This window comes from Caloenas nicobarica, chromosome 1 (assembly GCF_036013445.1).
Source record: "Caloenas nicobarica isolate bCalNic1 chromosome 1, bCalNic1.hap1, whole genome shotgun sequence".
In the NCBI taxonomy this organism is placed as follows: Eukaryota; Metazoa; Chordata; class Aves; order Columbiformes; family Columbidae; genus Caloenas; species Caloenas nicobarica.
Genome location: NC_088245.1, coordinates 37,353,708 through 37,371,368, shown reverse-complemented (window position 1 = coordinate 37,371,368; position 17,661 = coordinate 37,353,708). Strand labels below are relative to the sequence as shown.

The 17,661-nt window shown below is 45.2% G+C and overlaps 1 long non-coding RNA gene across 1 annotated transcript; it reads right to left on the bottom strand.

Moving 5' to 3' along the window:
* Positions 1-12,415: 12,415 nt before the first annotated feature.
* LOC135984879 (uncharacterized) lies at positions 12,416-13,537 on the bottom strand. Its single transcript, XR_010605725.1, has 3 exons — positions 13,449-13,537; positions 13,239-13,348; positions 12,416-12,489 (listed from the first exon to the last, which is right to left on the bottom strand). It is a non-coding gene; the product is annotated as an uncharacterized LOC135984879 (long non-coding RNA).
* Between the last annotated feature and the right edge of the window lie 4,124 nt (positions 13,538-17,661).

Genomic DNA, 17,661 nt, shown 5'->3' with positions numbered 1-17,661 from the left:
CACTTCTGGCAGGCAGACTGGAAGAACACAAGTGATTCTTAAAAACATTCATATCATGTAACTTAATGAAAATATACTACATGTTGGCATGCACTTGGCCCAGACCAGAATGGATATGTTTTCTAGCCAAGGCTCAAGTAACTTCTATAGTAAATATGGCCAGAACAATTCATTACTTATACATTTGTGGTTGTCCCATCTTTGTGTATTTTGGAAATATGCAGTCACATTCAATCAATCAGAAAAATGGCAATATCTTTGGGTCCAAAGGAAATCAATGTTTTTGGTAAGTAAATGAGTCTGTGGCAGCAGAAAGTATTATATCCTCTAGAGGAATCAGTTTCTACTTGCCGCTTAATATTCAAATAACAGAGAAATGGAAAAAACTATCCCGAAAGTCTTTTATAAGTGACTGGCTACAGACAAATGCTTTCTAGATGAGAAAAACAAACTCTTTTGCTAGTCGTACCCAAGTAATTACAAGCATGAAGAGACTTGGCCTCTGTTCTTTGAGCATGTAAACAAAAAACTTTGAACCTTGTAATAAGAACCAAGAGCACAAAATATAACCTCCTGCCATATGCCTTGCCATTCTCATTTGGCTGCAAAAGCAGGAGGAATCCATGGTTGCTGCATGGAATAGGCTGTTGGCTGCCTGCCTTGTTTGGCCAACAAAGGCATATGCAGTAAATCTGGTATGTGCCTTCTCTTCTGGCTTCTGCTTAACAGTAGAGTGCAGTATCTGGCTTGTCTCTCCCTGCAGAGATCCAAGAGCAGAGAATTTGCCAGAATATTTGCATCTACGTAAATCATTAAGAACAAATGTTGCTTTAGGTGCCACTCAAATGCTAAGCAATGCCGTCAGTTCTCATGACTTCATCAGAACATTCCTCCCAAAAAGTGAGCTATTATCTTTAATCAGATCTCCTGTTTGCAGGAGATTAAGAAATTGGTGACAGGCTTGGTTAGTGATTTTTGAGGATGTAGACTGGGTTTATTGCAATCAACTTTATGCACCAAATTTCCAAAATCGGGTGTCTATTTCCAGTGGGCTTCCTCTGTGCATAGTGGAGAGCAAGGGCTCCCTCAGACAGTGAACTAGGAGACAGCAGGAGCTTACAGTGATTAAGGTCCTGAAGTAGATGCCTGTTGCTTGGAGTTAGTAAGAACTGAGCAGAAAAGACCTACAATGTTGAACACGTGTCAACAGTAAGGATCTGACGGCACAAATAGAGGATTTTGCTGTGCAGTGTAGGCAGGTTGCTGTGAGCATGCTTCATCTGGGACATGCAGAATCAAAGTTTGGGCTGGCTCCTCCAGCTGTTGCATCGGGTGTCAGAAGGGTCAGAGAGGAGCATCCCTTGCTCTGTGAGCATTCACGTGGGTGGGAAGGGTGAGCTAGTTGGACAGGTACACACATCTCCCCAGGCTTCCCTGCACACAGGCTCCTGAAATGGAGTCAGGTTATCCTCATCAAAGCATTGGTCCCAGGAGAGCTGACCCCTCCACAGGCAGCTCCCCAGAGCATCTCCCATATGATGAAGTTGGGCATGGCCCCAGCTGCTTGCGGGGGTGGGTGCCATGAGGGGCAGCCCATGTTTCTGTAGTGGCCAGAGTGGGTGGCTCCGAAGCTGGCCATGCTTCCAGTCCTGCTGTGGCATGCCCTGCTCCGGTACGGTCGGCAGGCTCTCTCCTGAGACACGAGCAGAGGGGAATGGCAGAGAGGAATGGAAACTGCCCATCTCCACACGCTGTCCCGCCCAGGGAACAGGACTTCTCTGTAGTGCAGGCTGGGGAGGAATCCTTCACTCAGTAGGACCTCCACACCCGAGCGTGACACAAAGCCATTAATTACCTTGCACTGCTAACAACAGGTGACAGAAAAAGCTTTATATCTTACACCTGCTCGCTGAAAGCACACGGAAAGTTTGTTCACTCTTCTGAGACCTTTCCAAGGGGCCACACAAGTGGTGAGCTGAATAAAGCCAGTTTCAGCCAGATCTGCCTTTCGCTTGGGCCTTCTGGATGAAAAAATATGTGGTACATGAAAGAGCTCTTTGAAGTGACTGATGTTGATGCTGCAGCACATTTGGGCGAGCGCAGAGAATACCACAGCTGATGGTGTTAGGAATCAGGGGGGCTCTTCCTCCTCACACAGGGAGAAGCTGAGGATATCCGAGAGCTCTTTCTAATATACTATATGTCTATATTTAAAGGACCGGGTAGATTTAGCTTCTGCTGAAAAAGGAGATGGGTTCATGACACGGGGCTGAGGGAAGAACAGCATCTGCTGCTTTGCAGTGGTGCTGTGTCCTGTCTCTCAGCGTGGCTGCGTCGTTGAGCCCACCTTTCCCTGGGTGGCTGCTACAAATTATTCTGATGGTGGGGTAGTTTTCTGACATTGGAAAATGTTCTTCACAGATGTCAGTGAGTGGATTTATTTTTAACCTAAAGAAAATTGGTGATGTAGGGTCTCCAGAATAAAACATACAAGCACCTACAGTAGATGATAATTTTAACAGCAACTCAAAGAGCTGCCAAATGACATTTCTTCTCTTGGTGGTGAAATAATTAATTGTGCTACAGATGGAGTCTTCCCTGTAGATTCGTTGTAAGGTAATTTGAAAGAAAGGGAAAAAGAGCATCATGAAAAAATAATAAAGAGAAGAACATCAGCTTTGTGTCATATCCAGAGCCACTGGAAAATCCACATCATAAAACAGACTGAAAGTTTGTGCAGTTGATAGAGCTTTCTTCGTATTAGGAGATATTTTAAGTGTTATTTAGAAAACAAATGTTTAGTGTCTCAGGCCAAAGGTGTAACCAAGAAGAAAATCCAGTCTGCCTCCTCCCATCAGACCAACAGGCAACCACCCCACCACCCTGCCCCAGCTGAACTCCTCCCGGAATGGCTCTGCTGGCTTTAGGACAAGCAGGTAGAGGTGATCAGTGGCACTTTCTTCTGGGAAAGCAAAGGGTGCAGAGGATGGGAGCTGGGTGACCTGGCAAGGTACTGGCAAAGGAGCAGGATGGGGCTTGTGCGCGAAGAAGCAGCAGGAAAGCTGAAGAGTGAAGAAGATGCATGAGGTCACCTTCGAGCCCTTTATCCCTGTCACCCCTTTAAAAAGGGAAACTCTGGGGCATAAAGGAACCCAAAGATGAATCCAATCTGTTCAGCTGGAAGCGTTTCTCCATTCATAAAGTCACGAATACTTCTCAAATATTTCTGTGTGATTAAAAAGCGCAAATGCAAATACAGCATAAGCTTTGGGATATGTGATTAGGACTGTAATAGTTTTACTTGGCTTTTTAAAAAATGGGCCTGATCCTGTCCCAGTGAACATGATGGGAGGTCAGTTATCAAGCCACAGCGGGGAAGATAAAGCTCTATTTGAGTTGCTATTTTTTACTCTTAAAGTTACTCTTATTGGGCCCAGCCCAACTTCATCTGAAGTCAGTGAAAAGACTCCTGCTGACTTTAATGGGAGTTAGATTGGCCCTATTGTCCTTTGTTGAGTAAAGTAATTTTAAAAGGTCAAGAGGTGAATTAAAACAAAAAGAAACAACTACATCGATAAGCTTTATTCAATGTGCTCACCTTATAGAGAAGAAGTGTTGTCTTAGCTGGTGAAAGTAGTTCAAACTAGTCCTTGTAGACTCCGACAAGGATAACAAAGTATGGTCTTACTCAAAAAGACAAGTGGAAATGAAAATTGCTGAGTTCTGATTTAGCAATCTCCCAGTGGCTTCTATCTGCTCAATTTACAAATAAAACAGACACCAGAGTTAGAGCCTAATCTCAATGAAACCAACCTTGTGCTGATGAATTTCCACTGACTTTAATGGACTTCTCCTTGATACTTGAATGGATTTATTTTTGATTGACGCTGATGTGAGAGCTAAAATAAGATGCTGTGTTTATAATCACTATGGCTAGGGTTCAACTTAAACTATGGACGTCTTGCTCTGCTTTCAGTGTGGTCACTTCTCCACTTGCAGCTAAAGAACCTAGTAGCCAAAGTGGCAACAGAAAAATGCTGAAGGAGGATTAGTTAATAAACCTGTTGATAGTGTAAAAATGAGCACAGGCGCAGCTCATTTTCCAAAAGCTGCCTTGACTCTGAAGGACTAAGAAGATAAAAAGGAGAGAAACCTACAGCATGTTTTCCAGTTATGCTGTGTGAACCTTCTGGGTTTTGATTTGTGCTCTGGTCCCCCTCCAGCTCTACAAAAGCAGATCACAGGTTTTATCACCACATAGCAGATAAAACTATCAAATGAAAAGTTGCTATTTTTACACAATACCTTTTCAGAGTCAGTAGCATTGTAAATTATAGACCAATCTCCCTCAGAACAGCTCTCGTGCACCCGCTGTCGGAAGATGCTGTTGGCAATCAGCTCCACAAAATTTTTCTTTTCCAGAGTATCTCTCTTCCAGGATGCATTTTAGGATCCAAAGAGCATAAAACATGCTGAATTTCCTGGGAAACAGCTGAAGGAGTTTGGTTTTGATTTCTTTGCATTGTCCTTCTAAATGTTTCATGCTGTGAAATTCAGATTGTCTTCTCTGATATAGGCAGTAGCAATAGGAAAATTAAAGTGTACCCTTCCCCCATAATTTATTGCCATTTTATATATTAAAGAAAATCTCTAGCAAGCTGAGATGAATCAGAGCCATCTTTCCAGCAGATGGTTAAATTGAAGGGAGAGAAGGACGGCTTCATTGGGCTAATCCAGGAAAGGGAAAAGCCCTCTGAGCAGTTCCCTTTCCAGGCAGGTTAACAGCCCTGAGCTCAGCAGGTTCTGACCATCAATAAACTAACCCTTTCCTCCAACCTCACCTCCTGCTGGGCAGGAATTCAATGCATGAGCAGAGGTCAGTGTTAATGCCATCTTGCTAAAGGCATCCAGCTTTCATTCACAAAACAAACCACTTTACTGGGTTCAGAGGGAAAAGGAAGCAACCTAGAAGAAAAAAAAAATGCGCAAAGATTTTCTATTAAGTGAGAATCAGTTTACCGTATAATACCAGTCTCAAAAGGGTTGAATCAAACATTGATATAATATATCGTTAAAGCATCTTCTTAAGTGAGAATCAAGGAAAGATTATTTTGCCCATGTCTAAGCTTAATGGCACACTTACACAAATAAGATGAGAAACTACAGCTGCAGTGAACACTTGCGCTGCCCGCTGCAGTTTACAGAACAAACATTTGGGATCTATCTGGCTAATCATGATATATTTTTCATGTGATCATCTGTTTATGCTTCTTTGGTTTATATTTCTTGGGACTGGGCTGTGTGCCAAGGGGCTGGAGTCGGCAAACACCCCCTCAGCCCCGTGGGACCCTCGGTGGGACCCTCGGCCACAGCTGCTCCAGCCCCACATGGGAACAGGCCCCCTCCACGCTCCTCCTGCCCCCGGCAGCCCATCCCTGAGGATGCAGTGCTGCTGGGAGCCACGCAGCTTAACCCCTTCTTTTCTTCCCACAGCCCCTCTTGCGCTGGAGCCATGGACTGGGCATGCATATGTCAGGACATCCGCATATGCTGTTTAGTGCACATTTTAAGCAAAAAATCGCACGGTGCCCTGGGGTAGCTCGATTAGGAGGCGAGACCAGCGATGGAGGCACACGTTTCTACACTTCTTTCAAAAAAATCCTTTTTTTCCTATGTGGTTTGTGCTCACCAATCCCCACTGGTCAGCAGTAGCGTGGGGGACTTGCCGGGGTCGCTCACCATGTCCCCAGAGGCTCTGTACTGCGGTCTCTGCACCAGACCACCCTCTCAATGCATACATGACTCCCACGGCTGCTGTGCCAGGCGGAAACCTCCATCTTTCAGCCATGTGCATCTGCAGAGGCTGCGCTTTCCACCCCGGCTATCTGCCCTGTGCCTCCCCGTCCGCAGTCCCACAGCCTGCTCATGCCCCAGGGTCAGGGGCTGATTTCTGCCCTCCTGGACCGCAGCCAGCAGGACCAGACTGTCCTGGTCAGACGGTGGCCCAGATCAAGTCACTGGAGGTGCTGCTGTGCCCATCTCAGCCCCCGTGGCCTCCATAGACTGGACTCAGTGTGTGCTCCTCCCTAAAGAACAGGTGCAGCAGCAACCTGTTGCTACTTCGACAATCAGATCGCCAAAGCTGGAGAAACAAAATCAGGGTGAAATTTTGGCTAAGGACTCTGGAAAGAGGCCAGCTGCATGTGAAAACTTCTGTTTCTCTCCCATAGAGGGAGCACAGCTTGTCCAGAAAATGCTGAAGCAGATGCAGTTCTGTAGCGATTGCAAAATTAAGAAGTTAAAGGAACCAGAAATTAGTCAAATAACGGCCTATGCCTCCAGCTCAAGGTAAAGATGTTTTTTAGAAGTGTTGCTGCTGGTGGTCTGGCCTCCAGCTGTGATGCAGCGCAAGTGGGGTCTCCTCAACATCACAGCACTCCTGCCAGGTGGGTTCGGACCAGGACCTTAGGATGGTTCTAGTTTTGGCAAAGAACTAAACGACTTTGAGCCCCTGCCCAGAGTGGCTGGGATCATTCTGTACCTTTGCAGGTTACGGCACTTCCCTGCAAGCACAGCTCTGTGTGTGGAGCCAAAGAAAGTACAACAAGGAGAAGAAAATACAGAATGAACCTGGACAAGGCCACAAACATACAGCTCCATAACAATGACACACACTGTATCTGGTTACTCTGCTGATGGTCACTGAAGCTATCCACTTTCTTGATTAACAGCCAAATAAATAATACCTTGTTGCTTCTTTCTTCTCCTTCAAGTAATTGTCACACAGCAGCCATGCAGCCGCAAGCCGCAAGCTCATACAGCAGATCTGGGTCCAGTCCCATGAGGAGCAGCGCCAGCTTTCACCTCCAGACACAGCAGCCCCGAGCCACCTCAAGCTCCTCACAGCTCTTTCTGAGTCGGAGAACCAGGGTCCCATCCAACCTAGAAAGCAGTCAGGCTGCACTTCAGCTTAGCAGAAGCTCTGTGTTTTTTCCACTGTTCAGTTCCATTTCCCAGCTATGACTGTGTTTAAGCAATGGTCCTGAAAGACTTCTGCTGCTTGGAGTAGGTCTATGAGGTAAGAGGAAGCTGGGAAGACCTTGAAGGCACACACTAGGTACCCCTGCCCATTTCCAGCCTGCAACCACCTCCTCTTGAGCTGCAACCTTGGTAGCTCTCCCAGCAGAAGCAGAGGACCTCAGGCAAGATGCTGGGGCAGAGACATGGGGGCTGTGGTGTGTTCGTGCCATGCATCCTGCGGAGGTACTCACCCCAGCTCAGCCAGGCTGGGGGCTTGTGGGGTTGTCACCTCTCCCAAACGAAACTTCAGCTGGGACCATGCCCTTTGCTGTGACAGTGGCCGGAGACCTCATGGGTCCTTCTGTGCACACGGACACCGTGACTCTGGGGGTCTGGCATATACGAATGGGGGCTGTTATGCCCTGCCTGCTCTCCCAGCACTGCAGGATTTTGTGGGATGGACATCATCTTGGCACCCAGAGAGCTGTAAGCAGAAGCTGTCTCATCTACTCTCACTCCTGGCAGAATCCAAGCCATCGCAGGCAGAAAACAGCTCCTCCCCACATCCATCACCAGGGGAAAGACAGCCAAAGTCGCCCTACAGAGCAGCCTACTCATCTGGAGAGAAATGTGTGTGTACTTTTCAGGTGGCTCAGACCTAAGATTCACGGGGCTCTGCAACCTCGGTGGCTCCCGGCAATGGCCGAAAGAGCAGTGCTGCACGTGGGACTGTCATGCAAAGCAGAAGAACGTTAAATTCCTGGTTCAAAAGGGTGAGTGAGCATTTTCTGTGCGGTCTCTACCTCCCTGAAGATGTTTGCTTTGCTCCTTGTGCTTCCCCTGTATTTCCTTCCTCTCCATTTCACACCATTAATACGTTAGGCATAGACTAGCGATGAAACTGAAGAAATGAAAATGCAGTCTCGGCAGCAACAGCTCTCAGACTGTGCTAGGAGAAGAACAAGGTAAGATGGGTGGTTGAGAGAAGGGAGCAGTGCGCCTGTCTGGTTCGTGGTCTCCTACAGGGAAGCCCAAGTGCAATGGGCTCTTCCTTACGCCCCCATGGTGGAACACTTAGGTCTGTGAGAACACCTTGCAGGTGCAGCAGATCGGAACCATGCAGATTCACCATGCACAATCAACTGCCATCAAAATTACTGGTATGCGTCCGAAGTACTACATAGTATGGCCAAGGAGTAAGACACGGAAGCACAGTGAGGGGCTGTCAGGAGGAAGTCACTGTCTCAGGCTGGGATGTCCCAGCTCACACACTTTTCTAGAGAACTTATTTTTCATCTTGTCTAGAGATGGTTACATAGTGTAAATCCTCTTCCTTGTTGTTCACCAGCATCACTGAGTCTTTCAGGGCCTGGAGGCCTTTTCCCTGTGATGAACGTGGTAAGTCCCATGCAGGTGGCGGGGATGGCTGAACAAGAACACAGTTGGTTGCCAGAGAGGCTGGTGGTTGCTGCCTTGGCAATTTTTCCCTTCCCCAGCCATTTTTAGGCAAGCCAGGATGTTCCCTTCTCTCAAATCTCTACCTAAAAACACAAGCCCCAGATTGCTTAATGTTCTGGGTGTTGAGGGAATTTCAGTTCCCTGCAGTGGGACATATGTCTACAGAAACTCTTTGTAGTATTTGAGACTTTCTGTAATATTCAAATTTTCTCTCTCTTTCTACAATAGCAACACGAGAAAGTGCAAAGCCTCACATATCTGATGATTGCACAAGTGGGATTTTGGGGGGTGGAAATTATTTCAGTCTGATCTTTCTCCATTATTTTTTATTTAACTCTACATTCCTCAGTTCAGCTCTGCTTAAACGAAAAGTAGAAACAATGATGTGGCCCTTGTGTGAGGAACAGACTTGGAAGAGACAGTCCCTGGGAGAGCGCAGGTGCTGGTGGCCTCGTTTTATAACAAGGGGACTGATATCCACCAGTGTCTGGAAACGCCAAGTACATTCATACAAAAAATAAATCTCATGTGAAATACAGGCTTTTATGGATCATCTAGTAAAGATGAATGGTTTTTGTATCATATTGCTTACTAGGAAATAAAAAGCAAAGTGCACTGACAGGGTGCATTGACAGTGCCTTTTCTTCAGCAGATTTTTATGTGTTTTCCAGAGTCTTTAATTCTCTTACTTCAGAGTCCCTCTCACTGTGGATTTATGACATGTTTCCTGCCTCCCTCCTCCTCGTCTGTTCCCCCATCTCTCTTACTTGAACTACTTTAAAGTGACACGTTGACGCATATCCATGTGATGAAAGTGAGCACATAGCTCCAGACCCAACAGAGCATGTTTCTCTGCGGCTCGGTGACCCCGGACCAGCCAACACACCCTGACAACGTCTGAGCCCAAATGCAGCAGACAGGCAGAGAGACACCCACCTGGCAAGGAAAGGCCGCGAACCGGGAGATGGAAAGGCTTGGCCCGCGTGGAGCAGTCAAGATATTGCCTCTTTCAGCCCCTCGGATGCCTCCTTGGGGCTGCTGGGTGAGAAGTAAAACTTTTACTGCTGTTAAGTCACAGCACATGATGGCAGCAGTTTGATGGTCCCCTCTGGAATAATTACCTTCTGGTAACTTCTGTTACCCACTACAGAAGTACTCACCTTAAAAACCCAAAGCCACCCCACCACCCACCAGCGCTGTCACCAGTGACACACATTGACCCCTCCACAACCTCCCTCCTCGCCCTTCCTCTAAGCTCAGGCTACACCTACTTGATCAAACCTCGAGTAAGGGGGACACACGGCCAGCATCCAGAGTCAAGAGCAGAGGGTGTCCCCTGCATGCCCATGCGTGCCTGGGGACTAAAGCAAGGACGGCAAGTTAAAGATTCCCTGCTCTCAGCATTACTGCCTGACTGACCTCAGATGGTTCATAACTGCTTTCGTGCCTTAGTTTCCTCCTACATAAACACTATGAGTCTATCTGTTTCCATGGCTTTTAATTTTCTTCCTTTCTCCCTGTGTTCCTTCCCCATTCTTACAGATTCAGCTCAATGCCCAAGAGCATCTGCATTTGCTAATGTTTTGAGGTGAAATTATTTGAAACGTCTTTTGAAGTCCTTCTGCTTCTCAGTGCACCGCATCTCATAGAGATGTGAGATCTTAGCGCCAGGCCCAGATCCACAAGTTAGGCACACCAAATGCTGTAGGAGATCGCTTCCCTCTCCCCACCAGTGCACATCCCTGTACCCTGCCTAACCCAGGGGATCCCCTTCCTCACTAAGACACGCTTATCCTTAGGGCAGCCTCACAACTCCGCAAAAAGTGAAATGCCGAACACCTTTACAAACACAGTGTTTGTTAGTAGCTCTTCTCAGGACGCCTGTTCCCAGGCAGCCTTTCCAAAGGATGTATTGAGCAGCAGTGATCATTCATCCCACAGAAACAGCAACACACAGCAACTTGCTGCCTTTGCCTTCTGCTGGACTGAGGCTTTTGAGAGATTTGCAGTTTCAAGGGCTATGCTCATTTACCTTTGAAACAATATGGCTGCTTCCTGCAGCTTTAAAGAGGCTGCACATAGCCTGGCTACGTCGTCATAGGGAAATTTCTTGTTCCTGGTCAGTACAACCAGAAGTTAAATCTCAGACGTTCTCTCTATAAATGCTGAATCCAGAAAAACTTTATGGTGTCAGAGCCTGGAGTTTCTCTGTCCCATAATCACCACATGGAGGATGCCAATGCTATGTAATGTTACAGCTATTAAAGCACTTTTCCCTACCACTAGAGTAAAAAAAAAATATATAGTATTTTCACCATAATGCTTTCAAGCATTAGAAGGAGTTTGCTAGCTATTTATATACATGGTGAAAGAGCAGTAAAGTTACATGCTACAGCACAGCAACTTGTCACCCCCATTAGGAGTGACACGTTGTCCCCACTGTCCCTTCTTCCAGTCCTCCCAGTCCTTGCTTCTCTTTCCCTCTGCACTTGGCTACTGGATCAAGTGCTCACCTCACTCTGTTGTCAGTTCACATCACCAGACCAAGTGACCTGCTTCTTTTTGGCTGAGTTAGTCTTCTGTGGCTTCAGAAAGCTAAACCACATCAGCACTGCTACAAAAGCACCAGCGTGAGGGAATAGCAGGAGTGGGGGGACAGGGGCAGAAGGAGGGCGTGCAGGACCAGCATCACCCAGCAACAAGCAGCCAGTGATGGGCCAGAGACACACTCTTGTTCCACCCACCGTCATTCCCATTCCCCTTTCTTCTCATCTTCTCTCTTACAGAGTCACGGAGCACACAGCACTGCGAGGGGTTTGGCAGGATAAGGCCCTCACGCCACGAGAAGTGATGTTTTTGCCACATGCAGCTGAGCAGTCTCAAACAAACGTGCTCTGCAACATCGCTCACACAAATGGCACAGGGCTGCGGAGGCACAGAGGAACCATTTCTGCAATATGCTGTCAGCTGGTGAGAAACTCAGCAGGAAAGAAAGTCCACAGCAGCTCCCAGCTGCCCTGGGCTGCAGGCGTCAAACCTACAGGCAGCCCTGCTGACACGATACAATTGTCCACAAGTAGAGTAGCCTGAATGGCACCCTTTGAATCACAGACTTTCAGGTCTCTGGCAAATGGAAAAGCAGACATCGATAGATGATGAATATAGTGAGGATTGTATTCTAATTGGAAAGAAGACGTATATTACCTTGTACTGGATCAAATAACACGAAGGATTAAAATGGCTGTGCTGAATAATTGAGATCCCAGTTGTATAATTTTTCCTATCATTTTAAAGTCATGCCACGGAACCAGCAATATTCCACTAATAAAAAAAAAAAAGTTACTCATAAAAAGGAAAAATATCAAAGAGCCATCAGTGAATAGGAACATTAGAGAGAGAAGCAGAATTTTCCCACTCTTCACCTTTTCATGTCTGCAAGTACTACTCTATAGGCTTTGATTCTTTTATAAAATTACAAACACAAAGAAATTAATGATGAGCAGCTAGTGTACTCATACAAGCACATCGGATTTATGGTGATGCTGGTGACTTTCTCTTTACCTTTCCATCCCCATGATGCTGCGTGCACTTGAGGTGCTGTGCTGCAATACAGAATTAGCAAGAATTGACAAGGCTCGACTTGATAACCAGAGAAACAGCTATATCCAGTTGTAAATCTGGGGGTTCAAACCAGAAATATTTGTGGGGTTTGGGCCAACTCCATCTGAAGGGATTGCTTTCTAGATCTAGGTGTGAGTAAACAAATTCCTTCATACTGGGGCTGCTTGTCCCCAGTACCACACAAAGCAAGGGGCTGTAACCATAGGCACATTCAAAGCCTCTGTGTCATACTACTAGTAGCTTGAAATTCAGACTACAGCCTCTTTTAAAAGATAGTATTTTTCCAGAAATGTTTATTTTAAGTTTAGAGCTGTTATTGTTATTTCTTCTCAGTGGTGTAAAAGTCCAGTTGGAAGAGTTTTCTTTCCTCTGCATTGAGGTTGAAAATTCCTGGAAAGCCATGACAATATTCAGCATTCATGATTACACAGACAGACATATTTCATGAAAATTGCATAGGCCTTTAATACAGGATTATGAATGAGCTCTAATGTTGAAATTATATTAGATTGAATTTCAGAACGTATTTAACATATTTCCATACAGCAACCTTGGGATGTCTTTTCAGTAACAGTGATTATTACAGGCAGGCTGTTTTTTATGAAAACATTTGTTCAGGGTGGACAAGGCTTCCTGAAAAATGTTGTACATCTTTATGGCTGACGTTTTAGTTGTTTTGAACTAACTTTTTTCACAGCCAGAATGAAATGTTTCACCATATAATTCTTCATGCATGTCTTCAAACACACCCGGAGACTTTGCTGTGAATTTTCTGAACTGTAACACCATCTCAGGCATGAAAACGCTTTGTGGCTGGAGGTGAGCATTTTGTCCCAAGTTATCCTATTACTCTCAAAATATAAATATTCTTAGCTAACGTCTGGCTTTTAAAAGCAGTTGTTGCCTCAGCTGATTTGAAGACATCTCTAAGTATCATCTTGTTAACAATCCCAGGCTTAGTCTTACTCTTGTACAGGCCTCCTACAGGTGACTGCCCAGCCCGTGGATCTTGATAAGGACAAGCTGTTTGATTGAGTGGACTGGAGTTCAGATTTTTCTTTGCATAATGGCAAACACACTGAGATTGCACATCGCCCAGGACAGCGCCTGCATTTGGAAAGCAGAAGTTGACAACTCACCTTTGGGACCTGCCTGTGAGAGCAGTTTTCCCGTCTGTCCCCATGGCGCGGCTCAAAGATGCTCCCCTGGAGCAGCGGCTCAGATCTGCCATTTTGTCCTTTTTACCTCCCTTACGAAAAAACATCGGAGTTAGTATTCCTTTTTTTGGAATGTCAGTGGTTTAAAATGTAGTTAATTCAGAAACATGTTTACTTGGTAAGGCGATTTACCAGATTCTCTGCTGGCGTTGCTGGACTTCTTCTCCATATTCACTCCCTGCCATGACGAGCACCAGGACTACTGCATTACCTTCATGCTGCATCCTGTCACACGGGTGTCAATCGGAAGTAACCCTACAGAAAACACTTTAATTTTAACAGTGCGAGGCACTGAAAGGCTTTCCCTCAGTCATTAGCAAGTTCGATAGCTCTCATTAGTCCAGTTTAGTCACTGGAGAAGTGAGATGTGTTTCCTACACTGGTGGCATAAACGCTCCCCTCACTTTTATACTGCTGGAAGAAATGTGTATTTTCAGGGCTAAAACAGTAATCCATTCACAGTATGCTTCTAAAACCGACCCTATTTTATTCACCTCTCTTAAATGGTCAAAACTGTGTAACTGGATGCCACAGGCTCTATACTCCTAACACCTAATAGAGATTCTTTGAAGAGATGTTTTGAAGACATTTGAAATAGGAAGCTCTGTGCCCTATCCTCACTGCTGTTGTGAAACTCTAGGTGAGTCCACATAGAAGTGGATTTTTATTGCAGTTTAACATTTCTAAACACCATTTTGCTGGTTAAGAATGGACTGAATCATCTAAAACTGACTTTTATTTTTGCCCTCTAACTTGACCCACAGAATGTATCTACTAATTAAATGTCAACAGGAAACAAATGTCTTCAAGGAGGGAAAGTAGTTATCTGTGGCAATTTTGGTTTGCGATGAAAAAAAAATCCACATACAGAAAGTCACATACATTTTAAACTGTTATATACTCAGGCATGGCCACTCAGCTAGGGATGGAAATGGCAGGAGACACACGGTTCCTCCAAAGCAGATTCAATAAGGTCTAGGAGACCTTTTCAGCTGAGCTGTCCTCAAATATGACAAGTTCTGTGGGCTTGGCCACTTAGCAAGGAATTGTGCATCCTGCTCCATCAGCCTCAGCCCTGCAACACAATTGAAAAGGGAAGCAAAACTGTTATATAAAAGTGCTTCTATTTGTATTAACAGTAGGAACCTTTCACACTGTTGTTTTTCTTGCTACTCAACTTCTCAAAGATTCATTTCTTCTGTTTTTCCAATAATGACCTAGAAGGAAATCTGACATGGAGAAATCTCTGTAGCCTGAACGGTTGAACTAACTGAAAGATGAAACAAAATACCCAAAGGGAAGAGGAAAACCTACCACCCCACTGGCATCTGGGTGTAGGAAAAGTGCTGCTCCATTATGACCAAAACGCTTTCAGATGCAACTCACTACTGGGCACTGTCTCAGCCTTTCAAGAAACCACTTTCCACTGTGAACATTGACTGCAGTCAATGCAAAATATTTATTCCTCTCATCTGAGGATCTCCCACATTTGAGTTTATAAGTGAGAATACCAAATATCATTCCTGTTGCATGTACGTCAGTCAGCCCTTGGACAGTCTCCCTCTATGTCATGGTGTCAGTAAGGATGAGTGAAGCTGCCCTTTGGCCAGACAGCTGTTTGGTTTAAAACGTTAGATTGGAGTGTTGCTAAAAGCACCTCCCACCGCTGCTGTCCTTGTTTTCCAAAGTAAACAGCCTCTGGCGTCTTGTGACCTGAACAGCCCCAAGTGTCTGACCTTGAGAAACAAAAAATATTTTATTTTAAAAGAAAAACCTGCAGTCTAAATGATTTGGGGCTCTGCTTTCCTTCCTCAGCAGGATGCTGGAATGCCCAAGCTTTGGTAGGAGCTGCTTACACACCACAGACATACACAGGAGCATATTTGCCCTCTAATGACATATTAGGCAATGGTTTTGAGTTGGCAAGCTACTAAAAGCCCTAGCCAAACAAAGATAAAATTGTAATTTATCAACACAGAATACTGAATTCATTGTCACTGGTGACTGCTGGGACTGGTGGCAGCCCACAGAGCTGAGGTTGGCAACATGGAGACAACAAATTCTAGAGATGGCTTAGAATTTTCTCACCTTTGGAAAAAATTGTTTGGATTTTTTTCCTAGAAATTGTTCAAACTAGGAACAAGACCAAATTACCACCTTTCTCAAAATCCTGTACAACAGGGCTGAAGCAGCAAAGGCGTATGGAAACACAGTGACTGCAAGGATCTTCTGCGGCACATAAAGGAATGTGTGAAAACAAGGGCAGTAAGGATGCAGGCACAGAGGCAGCCGGGGACTGTCTAACGAGGGGTCAGCAGTGCTCTGCTTTAGCTGGTACAGACCTTTCTTTCGAGACCTTGGTCCACAGTTTTTAGGATTCCTATTCTCTGTACTAGTTATGTGGAGGAGTAGAGTTTTCCAAAGGCATCCTATTCCTATGAAAGATTTTAACGAGTCTTGAAAATATTTTAAGTATGTTGAGGAATCTTTCTCAGTAGACCTTTGTCCTTTCCATCCCTGCAGATTCAGAGTAGCTTTGTTTCACTGAAGTCAGTGGTGTTAGACAGATACCGGGATGAGGTTAAGAACTGAGACCTATTTTAACAGGGGTTCAGAAGCCTGTGTTATTTTAATTGTCCTGAGTCAGGTGTGATCTCACAGTGCAATGATGGAAACCCATGTAATTTAAGACGAACGGGAGGGGCAAACAGCAAGGGGGAAAATGCAAATTCCTCTTTCCCCTTCCCCACCCTCCACCTACCCTTCCATCTCTTGACTGCTCCCAGGATAGAAACTGACTGCTCTTACAGCGAGGAATCCAATCTCCTCACCCCGTGCAGCATCACCGAGGCTCTCAGGGATACTGACACAGTGTTTTCTGTGAACCAGTACCCGCATCAACTGATCTCACAAAAAACCAGCAAACAGCTGAGAAACCACCAGGGATGCGGGCTGTTACCGACCCAGGCCATGTGAAGTGGTGTTCTGGAGGCAAAAGGATCTCTATGCCATTACAGACCTTCTAAGTTTCCCAGTCCCAGGGGTGTACTTTCATGGGAAGAAAAACCTGTTTCAGATCATGCCAGATATTTTCTGCACTGCCCAGCAGTTATACCTGAGGATGTTCTCCAGATGTTCGTGTTTGTATGAAACATACAATAATAAAGTTGTAAACTGGAGGAGACAATACCCAGACTGCAAGAAGAAGGGCTTTAGGGCGGCCTGGAAAAACATGAAAATTAACTAGCCCACACACAAAATCAACTTGTCTGCTTTAATAGGATGATAAAGACATATTTTGTTTGCTTTTCCAAAGAACTGCTACTTTTCCCAGCAAGTGGGCGTACACAATTTGTCACAGTTATTATATTGCCAGTAGGTGATTGCTTGTTTTTTGGGGAATAGATGTTCCTTCCACCTGGGCAGACAAGAAGTGAGAAGTACAGGGTCTAAGTCAAGGTGAAGCCACAGTTCAGACAGTTTTTAGGCTACAGTGAAGAAAACAAAACAAAACAAAACACCACAACATTGTCTTCAATGACAGCTATTGAAAAAAACAAATAAGAAGAAAATCCTTGTGGCAACTGAAAATGGAGGGGATGGAAACAGATCCATTGCATTAGGGCAGTAAAATTTCCTGGCTAAAAGAAGTCGGACTCCAGGTATCATCTGTACTGAAACTATAAAGAGCACCAAATGAGAATGTGCTGGCTAAGACACCTGCGGAGTGAAATGTCTTCAGTGTTTGAAAGCTGTCTAACAAGAGGTGAATAAAACTGGAGTTTGACACTGGAAGCTTCTTCTCTCTTCTTTTCTGGAACCACTCCTCATTTTCTGTTGGCTAAGCGAAAGGTCTGAGAAGGCTGGCTACAAGTCCTCGATCTCTGGGGAAGGTTTCTGAGTGTACTATTTCTGCTTAATTTGGGCTGCTCAAGCAGGTCCTGATCCCAAAAACATGTGGACATAACTGAGACCTTTCTGCTTAGTGCTTTTAATATTACACCGGTGGCTCATACAAGGATTTCAGAACGTCACGTGCCTAAACTGCTCAGAGTTTGTCTTTTTCAGAGATTTCACTGATTGAGGTGCATTTGGAAGTATTATCGCACATTTTTTAAAAAAGTGACTGTAAAACCAACATAGTTGCTGACTGCTGTCATGGCTTTGATCTGAAAAGCATAATCAGGCTCTGTGGTGTATGACTTCTCTTTATAACAAAGCAGGAGCAAGCCAGACTGGAATGCGGCTCTTTGAATACACAGGACTAAACATTTTTGCAGGTTTATTGTGGGACCTGTAGATGGCCTCACTTTAATAGTCAATAAACCGAGAAGTATTAGTTCAG